General features: G+C 38.2%; 1 protein-coding gene across 47 annotated transcripts in view; it reads right to left on the bottom strand.

Moving 5' to 3' along the window:
- Nucleotides 1-16322, bottom strand: part of LOC110399220 — a 585449-nt gene that overhangs the window by 327508 nt on the left and 241619 nt on the right. For 3 of the 47 annotated variants that reach the window (XR_002439005.1, XR_002438990.1, XR_002438991.1), the window contains one exon: nucleotides 14144-14263. The exons of the other annotated variants lie outside the window; for them this stretch is intronic. The gene's annotated coding sequence lies outside the window, so the exon portion shown is untranslated. The remainder of the gene's footprint in view (nucleotides 1-14143; nucleotides 14264-16322) is intronic. 47 annotated transcript variants of the gene reach the window in all.

The following is a 16322-nucleotide window of genomic DNA, read 5'->3' as shown; positions in this document are numbered from 1 at the left end:
TAAATAAGATATTGGAATGCAAAATAACACACTATAATACAATATAATTACAATTTAAGCTAATAAATCCAATACAGTGAGAGAGAGTGTCCAAAATTAAAGTAGGCCTTACTCTAATACCAATGGTAAAATGTCTGGGGAGCGAGATGCTGCCAGGACAAGAGGGGGGCGGAAAGAGAGAAGGTCTCGTGATCTGCGAGTTTTTATCTTTCCCTCTGACTGGAAAATGGTAACAGAGGAGCAAAGTACCCTGGGGAATGTAGTAGTCCTTCTCTTCTGAGAACCAGGTACATACACTACATGATGTTATGATGTGGAATACTGATAACCAAAAATCATAAAACCATGACACTTATACTGACAAGTGTCACAAATACTGTGGACTGTAGCAGAAGCTGGTGGATGTCACATCACGTCACCCCTTTGCCCTGAAAAATAAAGATGCCTGACTCCTTTTACAATACTATCTCAATCATACTGGCAAAGTAATTCGAAAACAACAGCGAAGAACAAATGGGACGTTACTCTAAGCTCTGTTCGGTTCCTGAAGATCTGTGAACTTGTTATTTTTTTCCCATTTTGAATGGCATTTCATTAATTTTATTTTGCTTTTAAGCAGAGAGCCATGAAATTAACACATAGTAAAGTAACAAATGTTTAAGTAAACTCATCAGAAAGTTCAAGTTCTAATTAGATTCTTCTTCCTAAAAGGAAAGTATATATCAGAAATATATTAACTATATGCGTAGACATAGAGATGCTGAATTACCCTTCTTAACTGTTGTTTAAATACATATTAGGAGATAGGAAAAATATGAAATATCAAGGTTAAAGCTAATCTCTATCTACCTAGAAAAATAAGTAGGATTTCTAATAGAGAAATATTCACGATGGAATTTCTTATACCTTCTTCTGAAAATGATGATGCCCACCACTATTAGATATAGAATATGGACGACAGAGACCTTGGCTCTGCTCTGATCCAACAGTACTCAAGTATACCTATCCCTGTGGATGCCATATGGAACATGGACCTGATAGTAAACAATGGCAGCTGCAGAAGGCAGCTAAATGACCTCGTAGGACGCAATCCAGATAAGGAGTGAGAATAAAGATCACCAATTTTTAAAAATACAAAACATTTGTAAAGAATTGCAAGAAGTGCACATTACTTTCCTCTTCGCTGTTTAGCAAAGCATCCCTAATGTCCAGGAAATTTCTGCCACTAGAATACAGGCACGTAGATTGACCAGTGTGACAGCTGTAGCATAACATTCTTCTTCCTTAGAAATGAAAATTATTACAAAATTCTGTAATGAAATGCAGGGAGACCAAGAACATCCGATTGAACTTCAGCATCTAGGTGAGGAATCAAAGAATTTCCTTAACTATATTCTATCAGATGAAGCGCCTTTAGTGGAATTTAGCGATTTCTTCCTTCCTCCCCATATTCTTACACATTGGTGTGCATTGGTGTTGCTAGAAAATATGTCTATTGAAAAGTAAATAGGCAGAGATTTTAACATTCCTTGCATTCATAACAATAATGTGAAAGATCATTAGTGATGATTCAGATCTCATGGCATGTCGCATCAGAAATGATTTGCCAGCTCACACATCTAATTATTTACAGATATTCATGTTGTAAAAGGGGCAATTATCACATCTTTGGCTAGCACCTTCCTTACATTCATGGAAAATCCTCCTGTACAGTCATCATTCTTCCTCTGCCTTGCTTCCCATTCCCCCCCACCCTAGCCCCCTTAATCTTTATTTCAGCAGTCTGAATTCCCAGAAAAGTAGGTGACAAGAGCAAGTGGCAATATTGCTTTCTCCAGCTTCACAATAGGTAATTTCTTGCAATATCAGTTCAGCAACAAGAGGACAATAAAATGCCATCTGAGAAAAGCACGAGAGAAGGAAAGAGAAATAAGCAATTTACTCTAAGAGCTAAAAAGTGTGTGGGGGAAGTCCTCACTTTTCTGTGTCCATCAACTCAGCAGCATAACAGTGCAACATGGAAATACTCCCCTCTCTTAGATCCTACAGTTTAAAGTTCAATAATGATCTTTTATTTAGAAAATGGGAACACACAGGATGTCATGCCGGGAAACATGAGCACTTTGTATCTATTATTTCAGTGAGATACAGGACATTCAGTCTGGTGTGAGGAAAGCACGCCAATATCAGAAGCACTATTTCCAAAAATACCTGCCTATTCTCAAGTGACAACACAGAAATACAAGATATTTGACTCACTAATTATTCAGTTTATGCTCCTGCTCCTCACCATATAAAAAGCAACTTTCTATGGACTAAACAGTTACAAGCACATGTACTTCCAGGTATCTCTGTGAGAAATTGATATGTTGTACTTTGATTCAGTTTTACCACAGAGAGAGAATTTGGGATCTTAAAATAAGAAAGTACTTGTGCTTTATCCACCCTCACCAAGCAGGGAGGTTTTCTTTTGTAGAAATGAAGGATTTGTTTATCCTGAAGTGCATTTTATGGGTTTATATACCAAAAGAGGAAAGATCAATGTGATCTTCAAGACTTGGTATATCATATGGGTCAGTTCCTCACAGCAAATCTGTATTTATCCCTAAGCACCCTCTCCTCCACTATGATTAGAAGTATCAGAGATATTTCTACAGTGATAGTTACTGTTTCAGCTTCTCCTTGATTTGAATTCTTTGTTATGCTTTTATTTGCGAGGTAGACATAAATTGTAAACTCTCTGCAAATTCACCAGTGAGCAATCAGTTAATTCCCATTAATAATCTCTTAACTTTTAAATTATTATTTAAGTAATGGTAGAAGTTCCTCTGATTTAGAGTGTTAAGTGCCTTCATTTAATGGGTATTTAATCCAGTTTTCAGAACAGATATTATATGCCCTTTAAATACCACTTTGACTTTGAAAATTTGACTGACTCCAAATTGTTTAAGAAACACGCGTGACTACAACCTAATCTTAGCATTTAAAGGAGATGTTCACACCTCCTTGCTGATATTCAGACAGAATAGCTGGAATGTACATGCAGACTCCCAGTAATCAATATCTGCTTTTTTAGACTGAGATAGATAAAGCTCCTGCATCCCCTCAGTGGGGTGTCCTGATGGTGACAGATGTCTGTCATGTTCCACATTTGATAGCAGCAATCTAAACTCCCCCATCTCATCCTTTATCTCAGTATTTCCTCATTTGTAGCAGCTTGTCTGATATGTGCTTCAGGTTTGTGTTCACTTTCACTGTAAATGCAATCCTAGAAGACAGCTGATTGCAAACAACCTGCAGTTATCTTAAGACATTAACTAGAGATAACTGCCTGCTTCCTGGGGGCTAACACAAAAAGCTTTAAGTAGAGAATGTAAGTAGGAAAATAGCATCCCTTATGACTTGCGCATCCTGCAGTCAGAAAAAGAGAACTCAAGCAACTACATCTTTAACAGTGCCTATGTAGTCAGAAACATAATCTCAGCTGTGTGCAATAACTCCACCTGGTGATTCTCAACATGATATGGTCAGACTTAAAGCTGTCATAAAAGGTGGAGGAGCGTCACTGTTATGCAAAGTAAAGGCCTAATTTGCAATGTAAGCAGCATAGTTCTGCATATAATAAGCCCTTCAGTTTGCTTTTAGGCTTTGACTTAGCCTCTAGATCACATTTCAGACTTAAAACATTTATAAATTGGAAAATAGCATTCATCTTGTCCTCAGAATATGTACTAAAGGCTCAATAGAATAGTAAAACTACGTATATCCCACAGGAGATTAAACAGTTATTAAAATATCTTCTAAATTATCATATTCATAAGCAGAATATAAAAAGTATCATCCCTTCCTTTATAACTTATTCTTCATTTTCCAGAAATAGAAAACAGTGCAGCTGACATTCAAAGTGCAAAGCTGAGAGTAAATAGCTCACCCCTCCCCCTTTTAAAGCACTGATCCCAAAGACTGTCCAAACTGATCCTTCAGAGGAAATTGATTTTTGATACTAGAGCTACAGACTATTACAGACTGAAAGGAAGTGTACTGTTATCCTATAGCTGTAACAATAACATTTATCACACCTTTCAGTCTGAAACGAGTGGCGCTGTGCTATATATATATTTTTGCCTCTAACACAATATTCTTAATGCAAGAAGAAGAAAGAAGCTCTACAAAGAACCTCTCAGACATAGATGGATCTAATTCTTTACAATATATTGTCAAAGCTTCTACCTTTAATTGGAATGGACCCAGAATTGTATGTGCGCACACATCGAAAGCATGCATTTTAACTTCAATTCCTACAAGCTCTGATAGAGAGATTCCTCAGTCTTTTGGTAGCTGACATTGTGTGTCAACCTGATATAACCTGTGGAAAAATCTCAGCTATCTGTATGTCATGATAAATAAACTTAAAAAATGTAAAAATAAAAAAGCTTGCTTTAGTATCTTCCTGTTACCAAAACTCTTACTGATCTGCAGAAAAGACGACTTTTTGTTGTTGATTTTTTGAGTACAGGAGGGCAGTGAGGCACTGGCACATGTTGCCCAGAGAGCTGGTGGATGCCCCATCCCTGGAGGCACTCAAGGTAAGACTGGAGGGGCTCTGAGCACCTGATGGAGATGTAGGTGCCCCTGCTCATTGCAGAGGGTTAGGCCGGGTGACCTTTAAAGGTCCCTTCCAATTCAATTGATTCTATGAGCAGGAAACTCATCTGACTGGGAGAAAGTCTCAAACATCTTTTATTGTGGTGATTTACACCTTTCAGTTCTGTGCCACTGCTCCCTGAAGAACAATCTAATTAATAAAATGCCACTGGATAAATGCTCCATTGTAGTGAGGCATGAGCTAAAAATACCACTTTTTTTTTTTTGTCTGCTTTTTGTATGGCTTTGTGGAGCGCAAGGTAAGTTCTTACTAGAGACATCACTTAAACGGAAGGGAACCATTCCTGATGACCGCTAAGGAAGATTTTAGTTAGTACAAATATTAGAGAACTGCTCATTGGAAATGAAAGGAGCAGGATTTCTAATGACTGCATTTGTCATTAGCTTGGCAAAGACACAGGAGTAGGGTTTGCAATCTCTTCTTGCTGCAGGTCCTAGACTCAGATGGTGAAGCCACAAGTCACTGCTGCTTCCAGTGCTGCTGCAAGTGCAACAAATGTGTGCCCCTTAGAACTGTAACTACACTACCACGAAGAACCAAAAGGAAAATAAAGCCAGTTGAAAGAGTTTTCAGACAATTATCGCTTTTTCTTAATACTGTACTTGGATCACAGAAGAGAAACCATGGCATGTTTCATGCCAAGTCACCCAGAAGTCAGAGATGTAGGCAGAAGAGCTCTTTGCAATACTGAGCTGAGCAGAGACACCGAGGCGTTGATTTCATGCAGCAGCGCTGCTCTGGCTCATTCGCTAATGCGGTTATACCATTCACAGCTACATGCAGCATTTCCTTGTTACTGCACAAAGTCATGATCCAACACTAATGCTGAGTGATTGCACTGAGTAATTATTCTGAAGGCTTCAGAAGCATTGCCCACCTTAGTCTGATGCAGACTATTTTCCTGCAATTATTTCTTTGTAATGGATCAATATTACTGTGAACAGTAAGTAATGTATACCACCTCCCCCATACCAAATCAAAATCTCATATTAACACTTCTGCACCTTCATCAAAGGCTGGATTTATATTAGCTAAATTTAGATGTCTAAAGAAAGTTTATCAGCTTACTGGTTCACAATCAACAAAAAGAGATAGGAGCCTCTGGAGATCAATTAATGTCAGAGACATCTAGCATGGACTCACTCTGAAAACACTTCTGTCTGCCTACAACAAGTGGAGACAGATTTGATAGTTCGGACTACACAATTCTATGGTTTGCCCTAGTCCTTCAGCAGACGATCCATGCATTTAAAACAAATAAAGAATGGATACTAAACATCACAACTTAAGCATGATTCTTAAGAGCAAATAACTGTGCAAATTTAGGATAAACTCACTAAGAAACTGGCATTTGCCAAAATACTGTTCAGTGAATAGCATTACTCCACTGAACAACAGTTAACAGAGCTCTTCCATTCACAAAATAATTTCTGAACTACTTCATAAGTTCTATCCTTAAAGAACCTTATGGTAAAGCACTCAGTAACAGCAGTTTTGAGCACAGTAACACTTTTCAAGGCTGCAGCTCCTGGAGTCATTACAGTAGAAATATCATACCTATATATAAGGCAGATGTAAGCACATTCATTTTTATTCCTTGCAACAAGTCCAGAATGAGTTCATAAAAAGATGGAAATTGAATGCAATACCATTATATCAAGCATGAAAATCTGACATTTTCTGTAGTTAACAATAAATTACTCCCAGTGTTTGCCTGTTTTAGAAAAGTCGTGTAGAAGAACCAACCTCACAATGTCCTTCAGTTATTTCAGATATAATAGACCATGGAAAGCATTCAGTGACATGTATGCATACCAGATAACTTTGTATTCTAAGATAGAGTGATATTGTCAGAGATAGGAAAGCCTAACACGTGCAGCACATATCATGGATTCCTTTACAGCTGACCAACCCTTCTCTGCTCCCACACTTCTATCAGCCCATCAGGAAGAAATGAGGAACTCCCAGTCCCAAGTGAGTATTGCCTCTCATCAGCTCTAAAAGCTGTATTGAACTTTACATTGTTAGCAACTAGCCACCAACAGCTATGTAGATGGCTGTGATTTCAGAGGAACTGTCATCTCCTGCTGAAACAGACCCACGGTCACAGTCCTGCAGTTCTTCTCTGTGAATAGCAGTGCAGGCTTTGCAGTAAATTGCAAGAAGCCTTGGAAAAAACAGGTTAAAGGATAGCTTTATGTCCCAGCTCTTAGCGTTTAATAACTTTCTCTCCAAAAAAATATAGATCCTTATCATTCACTATGGGTTAGCTATTACAACACATAGATTTTTCAATCCTTTTTAAAAACAACAACCTGTTGTTTCACTTGGCATAAGTAATACCATTGAGTTTCACCAATGAGCTGTACATGATGCAAGAAAACATCTCAGATTTTAATTAAAATCTTTTTATTATTGTTATTAAAAGAGAAATAAAATAATTTTATTGGACAACTGGCTACAGCTACACTTGAGCAGATTTTTAGTATCACAGAGGAATGATTGATTGAGGGCTGAAGGATGAGAGTCCCATTTCCTGCCTACACCCAGTCGTGAAGTCAGAAGGGATTGGGACACTTTCAGCCTTCCTGAGAGCCAGTGTCTGCATTTTCCTACCAAGTTTATAGCAGTTGAATTCTCCTTTGGAATAGAAAAGCAGCCTGGCAGATCAAGATGAGACCTTGCCCATAACTATGTTATTTAGCATAATCAAGCTTGAAATAATAACATTTTTTAACTGTTATTTATACATTATTATATACATGCTTTGCAAAGGAAGAAATCAGAATCACAAGGGCTTTTTTTTTTTTTAATCTGGTACATTCAGTTAGCGTTTCATCAAATAGGATTGAATCATAGGTGGTTTCACCATCAGGATAGGCGACATTGACTTATATTAGCATTTCAATTCCAATCCCTCTTTGGAGTCTGATTTTTTTACAGACAGATATAAAGCAGAACCTATGGTGCTTTCTGGAACAATTAAGAGACAAATAGCCACATTCAGAACTTCCTCACACTTTGTGAAACTTCTGGGAAAATCTGTCCACTTCAATATAGAGAAACAAATTCTTTGAAGACTTTTGAAATCAATACCCCTAAAACATACAGATACTAAAAACTCTGTTTATTACCCAAAGGTAATAGCCTCGAGGAATTACAGTCACATAAGCATCTGCAATTCTTTAGTACAACTTTGCTTGACATGTTTTACACCCAGGATTCAGGGGTGGAGCATCCCGATTCCCTCCTGCTGTTTGCTCAGGGAAGGGCAACCAGAGCCATGACTTGAAACACTTGATGCCTCTAAGTCAGACAAGGAGAGAAATGGAGCAGGAGGAGATAACACCAATTTGGCATTCAATATTGTTTAATTGGGGCAAGTGTCTTCATCAATGCCTATTTGGAGGGAGGACAAAAGGAGGCTGAACTGGTGACTGTCACCCACAGATGCTAATTTGTGCTGTGAGATGGAGAAATATCAACTGCACTGCTAATTTCTGTATTATGGAAATTAATCCTCTCATTTGCACAGCAGGAAGCCAAATTACACCATCACACACTCAAATAAATCTGACATTCTGAGAATCTGACACTGCAGCACAGCACTAGTTCCAGCAATACCTCCCACCTCACAGAGAGAGTAAAAAGCTTCTTCTGCAGACAAAGACACCGATAGGAAAGCAACCAGTTCATCAGCTGATGAAATTTGGCAGAGTTCTCCAGGTCTGAAAAGAACAGCTGCCATCCAACTGCCAGAAATGCAGAATATAGGGAAAGGTGCACTTGTGCAACTGACAGGAGGAAATATCTTTCTAAATTAACCCCCTGGAGCTACCACACCTTCAAGTTCCATTCTCAGGTACTCCAAGTGTGGGGATTCATAGCCGCCACTGGGTGCTTTAGTCCTACAAAAATTGCAACAGACAGAACACAGCTAAAATAGGAAAGATAAGTCTACATGCAAAGATACAGCACCAGGAGTTACATCTTGCAATAGAAGTCATGTTGCCTGTCACCTGACTTGAGTAACAACTGCAAACGCCTGAGGAAAGTTAGGGCTTTTTTTACTTCAGTTTGGTTTTATTTTGTTAAATTTAATTATTAGTCTGAATTTCAGCGTTGAACTTTCATATTAATAACAGCTTCCCTGATGGGGGAATCTCATCCACCTGCTGATTTTCTCTCACTCATTCCTCTCTCTTTTGTGGATCCAATCATCTCAGTTTTTAAGTATCAAAAGCTTAGACATAAATCTGTACTGTAGAAAACATACGACTTCATTTATTAAAAACAAACAGCCACAAGGACAATCACACTTTTTCCTGAGTCATTTATTAGCAAGGCATACTTTAAAGTTAACGTACATCTGAGCACTTTGTATAATCTAAGCTGTTGATTATGAACAGCCTGATTGTAACCACCTAACACACACTGCTTATATCCAAAGCACACCTATATATCTTCTCGAACTCCTATGAACTATTTAAAATTGAGCCTTCACTTACAAAATGCAATCAAAAAGACGACAAGGATCTTTCATAGCAAACAGAAACCGCACCTGCCAATTGAAGTCTAGCGAGGTGTTGCTTGCAGCATTAGCGGGTGCTATTTGTGACAGTGTTTGCTTCCCTGCTGAGCCCTGGCACAACCCACCCTCACTGCCTGTCACTCAGCACGGTGACAACCTGAGAATATGGGCTTCAAAGCACTTCACTGACAAAAGCCTGTTTCTCCCCTCCCAAATTAAACAGAGAAAGGTCAAAACATGTCAGCTTTCAGACATCATACAGCTTAGAAATTTTATCACGTAGCCCCCAAGATCTACATTCTATACTTAGAAATGTAAACATATGTTCTCTGACTCCAGGAGCTTGGGCCTTAGGAAAACATGCAACAATCTGAAGACAATAACAAAATAAAGAGTTAACACCATCACCTGAAATTTTATTAAAAATAGATTTTTTTTGCAAGAATTTCTCCCTCTCTAACCTGCCTAGAAGTCAGTTAAGCATAACATTGTTTGTAGTTTGTTCTTCCATACAGAAACATGATTAAGAACTGATCTGCGACCACATGCCTTAAATAAAAGGCAGCTGCTCATATGATCTGCTCATTAAATGCTGTATTCCAAATGCATACAAAGATGCCAAGGTAATTAACAAGGCACAAAAGCTTTTGGGAGTTAAAGATACAATAGGAGCTGGGTTGAGACTGTCCTTTACATTTACAAGGTAATAGCAAATCTATGAAAGTAGATTTAAAATCCTTTTACTCCTCAGAATGCCATTACAGAATTATTCTCACTGAAAAAATATAATTTATTTCCTACTCTGATACATCCTAAAAGAGTAGTTTTACTACTTTTATGATTTTCTCTTTCCCCTCCTACTCAAGACTTCTCAATAACATCTTATGGAAGGAATCAAACGTCTTTGAACGGCCAACTCCTCCCTTTTTGAGGGTTCAAGGAGTCCACTAGGACTTTACCTCAACACAGACATGTGATGGCTTCCTAAGATTATGAGGTATGAATGCAGGCCTTGAGGTCCTTTTAAAATCTAGCTGTATTTCAGTTGGCCAAGAGCAGTAACAAATAACTCTCTTTCTCTGGAGTCAGGAAGAGAGCATCACGTGGAGATGAAGTAGTTTTATAACAGGCCTAAGCTGCAGGATTTCTTCTTTTCCCCTAGGGTGCCTGGTCCTGAAGGCCCTTCAAAGACTGAAATGCAGTTCAGATATGCTGACTTGGCTAAGTTTTCATCCAGACAGGGAAAAAAGAGAGAAGAAAAATAAAACACCAAACAGTTATGTCTGCTCTATAGAGAAATAATAAATACCAGATATAGATTTTTTTTTCCTTCAAACAAAGCAAAGGGGACTGCAAAAGCATAAGTCTTGTTCTCATTTCTTATCAAAACTTAAAAAAACTAGCCAACCCACAGCAATGACAATATCATTGATAAAGATCATGGCAATGGTGATGAAAATGTATGCACTATTCTAACAAAGATTGAAAACAAAATGTACTCCTGAATTTGAAAAATGCAGAACATGGGGAAAAAGAAAATAAATGGGCATTTCAAAACCAGCAACAGATATAGGAGATAAGTAATCCCAGAGACCACTGAAGTAAGGAAGAACAAAGAATATAAAAAGCAGATGGATTTCCAAGTCAAGTGCAGAGAGACCTGGATGAATCTGCAAAGTGAAACAATGACAGTGAGGAGATGACCATGAAAATCTTTAGCAGTCTTTCAGGAAATACGAAAAGCTCAGTGATTTCAGATACAATTTTTCAGTGCCTCTCCATGGGTTTATTGCTGTCATCTGCCAGAGCTCTGGCTGTCTCCATTCCCTCCCACAGAGCCCAGGCAGCACCAAGAGTTGTCAGCATTGCATGGTAGCTGTATGCAGCAGAGGGCAGGGGGCATGGGTTGGTGCTGTCAAACTGCTGGGTGCAACGGAATCAGAGCAGCTAGACTTGTCCCACACCAACCTCACAGGCTGTAGATATTTATTCACTGATGCACTGTGTTGCAATTGGAGACGCAAACCTCTGGAATAATAACTCCTTGTTCCAAGTTTCTTTAGCCAAAAAAGTGATGCTTGGCTTGACTAATACTCTGAGATAGCTGGTAGGAGTAGTACTGACATTATTCCATTTCAGCCACACTGCATATTTTTTCGTAGTCATCACTACAGTGTTTGGTTTTTACCTCAAGGACTTATTCTCTGCATTATATATGAGGAATTTACTCTGCCAGAGAATGTACTCCCCTGTGTTAACCACCTTTTGTCCCCAGTGGCCTCATTAAAAAAAGAAATATTAACTTAAAGCAAGCACATTACAAAATGGAAACGTGAAGAAAATAGCTGAATAATTCAAACTGCTCCTCAGTCATCATGATCATTATAATGCATATAACCCTGATTTGGTTTGCATTTTTGAAGATGCACTTGATGATTTCCACAACAGTTCCCAGATAAAGCACACAATTAGCCATCCATTTCACCAGAATAGTTGCCCAAAGTTTTCTGAATGCTGCTTTCCCGGTCTCCTAAAAACCTCACCTCACAGCCTGGGAATCAAATTGCACATTGCAAATTCTAATGCATCAGAATTTCTGCTGATGATGCAAGCTGTTTTTGTTTGTTTGTTTGTTTAAGGGGACATGTTTTTCCTAACAGAGAGGAAATAGACTGAAAATACTCAATACATTTTCCCAAAGCAGCTAAAATTCACAAATAATGTTTTTGTCTCTTTCAAACTACAGCCAAGTCAATGATCTAGATGAGTGAAATCTCAGGAAAACATTACAATGGTTCAGCCCTCTCACACTGCTTTATGCTCTCATCACTCTGGTCATTCGTTTTCCAGCATCCTCCTACTCAGGAGATACTTTAGCAGATATTTAAAAGCAATCAGAAAAAGTCTCATAAGAAAACTGCTGATTGCAAAAGAAATGCAGTGTTCTGGACGATGAGAGTCTAAGATATTTCTGGAGCATTGGGTCACCCCCTCCACTGAACCGCTTTGTCTCTTGCAGTGTGTAAAATATGACCAAGTTTTCATAAGGTGACTACTCCTGTAGTAATGAGAGTCCCATTTCCTGTTATGATCCCATGCCTCATCTTTGCATCAGCAGAAAAATTTCATTTCTCATTTCTCTATGTCATTCACTTTCATGAACACAGAGATCCCACAGTATAAATGTGACAGATTCTTTCCCATTCCGTCAGAACATCCAGTACTGGTGATTAAGTGTTTGGAAACAGCTCTGAAACCTCTATGCACATCTTTTTGGTGGGTTGGAAAAATATCTGTGAGGAGACTCGCAAGGATAAATCAAAGTGTGAGAGACTTTACTAAACTAGAGCAATTTTTATAGCATTTAGATGATACTGCAACACTTAACCAGAGTTTAAATGATTGAACAGGTGATGAATCCCCTAGAGGAAAAAGCCATTAGGCAGTTTTAAATCCATAAAATAACAGTATTATGCACTATAAAGAGCAGCAAGATGTCCTTTTCTTTCTTTTCTAATACAATCTTCATCAGATTACTCCTATATGGTCTTCCCAAGGCATTTTATAAACACATCCCAAACATCTCCCTTCTTGAATTTCAATATGATCTACAAATTAGCATTTGAAGGGAAATGCTGCACAATTTTCATCCACAGGAGGATCTCAACCTACCAAGAGTATGCAGAATTTATTTATTGGCAACTGGATTTGATATATCTCACACCTCCCAACCTGCTCTCTAAGCAGATTTAATTTCACAAATCTAGTGAAATCCTTTTCTCACAAGTTAAGTTTCCATTTAAAAAACAAATAAGCAAAAACAATGAAACAAATAGTGTTTAGGAAATGCATTTGCAAAGGACCCCACATTCTGTCCTCTGGCTGCTTAATATGGACAAGAAACTTCACCACAAGTTTTCAGTCATTTCAGCAGAGTATTTGAGTCAACAACCTTATTAGATCTCAGCTGTGTCCTCCGAAACTGTCCAACTTTGTTTAACTAATTAAAGAACCACTGGAGCAGTAACCTGACTTCCCTCTCTCACGCATGACTTCCCCAACCTCTTTCTTGTCCAATGAATGTTTAATTACTGAGGTAAAGCGAAACATTTGCAAGAGAAGAGATGAGGAGCACTTCCTCACAGCATGCTTGATAGCCTAGTTTTTCACGCAGTCTGATGAACAAGTGGGTAAGTGGGTAAGACAGGGTTAAGCAAATCTTCTGAAATTCAAGTCTTCTAAACTCAAACCACAAAAATTAGGAGCCCATTCTCCAAAGTGGTTTGTGGAAAAGTAAGAGGTGCAGTCAAGTTAGCTCACACTTTTTAAATTTACTTAAGAATCTAAGCTAATAATTTTCACTTTCGTTATCACCTTTCACACTTGTTATGCCCTTGCATGGATCTTTGGGATGTCACCCAGTATTTTTAACTCCTAGCTCTACAAATGAATTTTTAGAGTTAGGAGAATGATTACTTCAAGTCACTATGAAAACTAGTAAATCTTCCTCCAAGAGAATTTTTTCATAGCATGCCAGGTATACAGTTACCTGTAAAAAAAGTTTCATTTGCCCTGTCAGTAAATAAAAATAACATACACCCAATAGAACAGCTAATGAATGAAGACATAATCTGGATAGATTTATAACCTATGTGGAAAAGACAGTACTGTCTAGAAAGAAATTGATTTAAGATAGAAAAATAGCCTTTGGTTTCTTCCCACTGCCTGCAGGGGTCTGGGGCTATAGACTTCCACTACCAGGACTCCTAGAATGAATTCGGGCCATGAATCAAAACTCCACTCAGAATAAGGAAATCAAACAGCAGTCCTCATTTTTAAATTGTAACTGGGATCCTATAGGATTGCAGTGTTTTTTTTACAACCTCTTACCATGATATATCTTCCTAAATCCATTCAGGTTTTGGAACCATCCATACTGGACCTACCTTGTCAAAAGAGTAAGAGAAGTTTCCCTGCGTCTGCAGCCTACCATGCAGATGACCCCTGAAGAAGCATATTACCACTTCCATGCTTCAAATTCTGCTTCTCTCGTGGTAACCAGCTGCCTGCAATTTAAATTGGGTAGTGAGAACTGCTCCAAGACTTGGCTACTTCAAGTAAGCATGGAAAACTTCCCCTCTTAGCTCCCCACTGAGGCTGCTGCTTCCTGGGCTCAAGGTTTTTGTTTGTTGTTTTCTTCTCAGGCCACTGCTTTCCAGCAGTTTATCTCCTGTATGAGTTGTGTGTGTGTGTCCTTTAAAGTCTGGGAGGTGAGCTAAGATTTCATTTTCTTGTAAATCTCAGAAGTGTTCTATAAAATAATGCAGGTCAAGGAGTGAGAAGCGTGCCTATTCTGTACCTGAATCTGAAAAGCAAAGGCTGCTGTAACCTAACCTGCCTGTCACAAATGGAAGTTGTCACAGATCATCCTAAAGGAAAGAAAAAGTCTATATCACATCAGTAGTCTCCTTGTCTGTTATCATAGTTGTCAACCAGAAGGAAAAGGGCCTAGCAGAAAGGTGACAGCAAAATAATGATGCTGTTAATAACTTGTTGGATTACGAACTATCTTTCCAATGAAGAGAGAAATCTGTTGTTGGCTCTAATTATTGCAGGGTTTAGAGGCAATATCATCTTCCCTCCAAAATATAATGGACTGCAGTTTTGTCACTCACTGTTCTTTTGGGCTCCCATTAGCAAAACACTGAAACAGATCGACTTCAGTGATGAAAACAGGATTATTCACATACGTAGAGTAAGGCATGTGATTAAGAATTTTACTAAAAAGACTTAAATTACCTTTCTGTTATTCTCTATCGTTGCTAATAATAATGTATTCCACTATTTTTCTGTTCATTCTTGTTTATTTTCTGTTGGTAGCAGTTCACCCTTGAGTCGCAAGTGTGTCCATTGTAGTGAAACAACAATAATAAATACATTCACATGGACATTCTTTCTTTACCTGGTGAAGGAGATGATAATCTGTACAAGTTAAGCAGATTCTCTCCCTCAGTGAAATATTCTGTTACAGTTTAGTGTATTTTTAACTCCTTTTGTACACAAGCCAAGCTCTGAGGAATGGTTTGGGTATACTGATTGTTTCTTCCCTTGTGTTCTGTGATCCAGAGCTAAAGCAGTATGGACAAAAATGCCAGCACTGCCATCTTTTCTGATGCCCTCTCCAAAAATATGAAAAAGAAAATCTCTTGGGGAAGATGCTTAATGGGGCAATGAGCTAAGTAAATGCCTGACATTCTGAATGTTCTCATTTTCTGAATGAGAAACATTTTCAATTCTCATGGGAAGAGTATCGCTATCCTTTTCAGTCATGTTTATATCCATGTCTGTCTGTGTGCTACAGTTTCTGTAGTGGAAAATATCAGACCATGACAGGTAAAAATCGAGTATTATAATAAGGAAAAACAACTTTTTTTCATTAACATATCCGTGTGTGGAGACTCTGGCCTGTATTACATGTACAAGAGGAGTGTAGTATACTCTAGGCTTAAAATCTTCGGAAGCCTCTATTGGATGCTCATTCTTTCCATATTTCAGTGAGATAAAGTGCAGACAGTAACAGCCTGCATTCTACATAGGACTACAGAGAGGAGGAAAAAAAAAAGAGAGATTTTCACATTTCTAAGCTAATGTCACCTATGTCCGTAACGTGAAATTATTCTGTCATAATGTGACTACTGGTCACACATCGCGCACATATTGATTCACATCTGTCACAAACATGGCATTTCTTTTCAGGATCCCCAAAGTCATTCTGATCAGGTACTACAGAATGAAGCAGTCTGTGTGACCAATATGTCTGCAAGTGTACGACAAGCAATGTTTTTGCCAGGAAGGAAGTACTAACTTTTTTACTCATCTTTTAAAAATTCCTAACAATTTCAGCTTTACCTAGAGCTTCTGATTATATTTTCTATGTAAGTTTCAAAAGTAGTTTTATTAATTTTCTTATCATTAATTTACACATCGCTGTGGCTTTCGTGTTTCTCTGCCATTTCCAAGATGAAAATGTTAACTAAAATGAATGTGTTTAATACCCTTGCTACAATCTAATAACCAATTTGAATAAATCTTCATCTGTTTTGCCTTTTTCTTTTTAACATTTTG

The sequence above is a fragment of the Numida meleagris genome, chromosome 5 (genome assembly GCF_002078875.1).
Source record: "Numida meleagris isolate 19003 breed g44 Domestic line chromosome 5, NumMel1.0, whole genome shotgun sequence".
Taxonomy (NCBI): domain Eukaryota; kingdom Metazoa; phylum Chordata; class Aves; order Galliformes; family Numididae; genus Numida; species Numida meleagris.
This window is presented reverse-complemented; position numbering and strand designations above follow the sequence as displayed.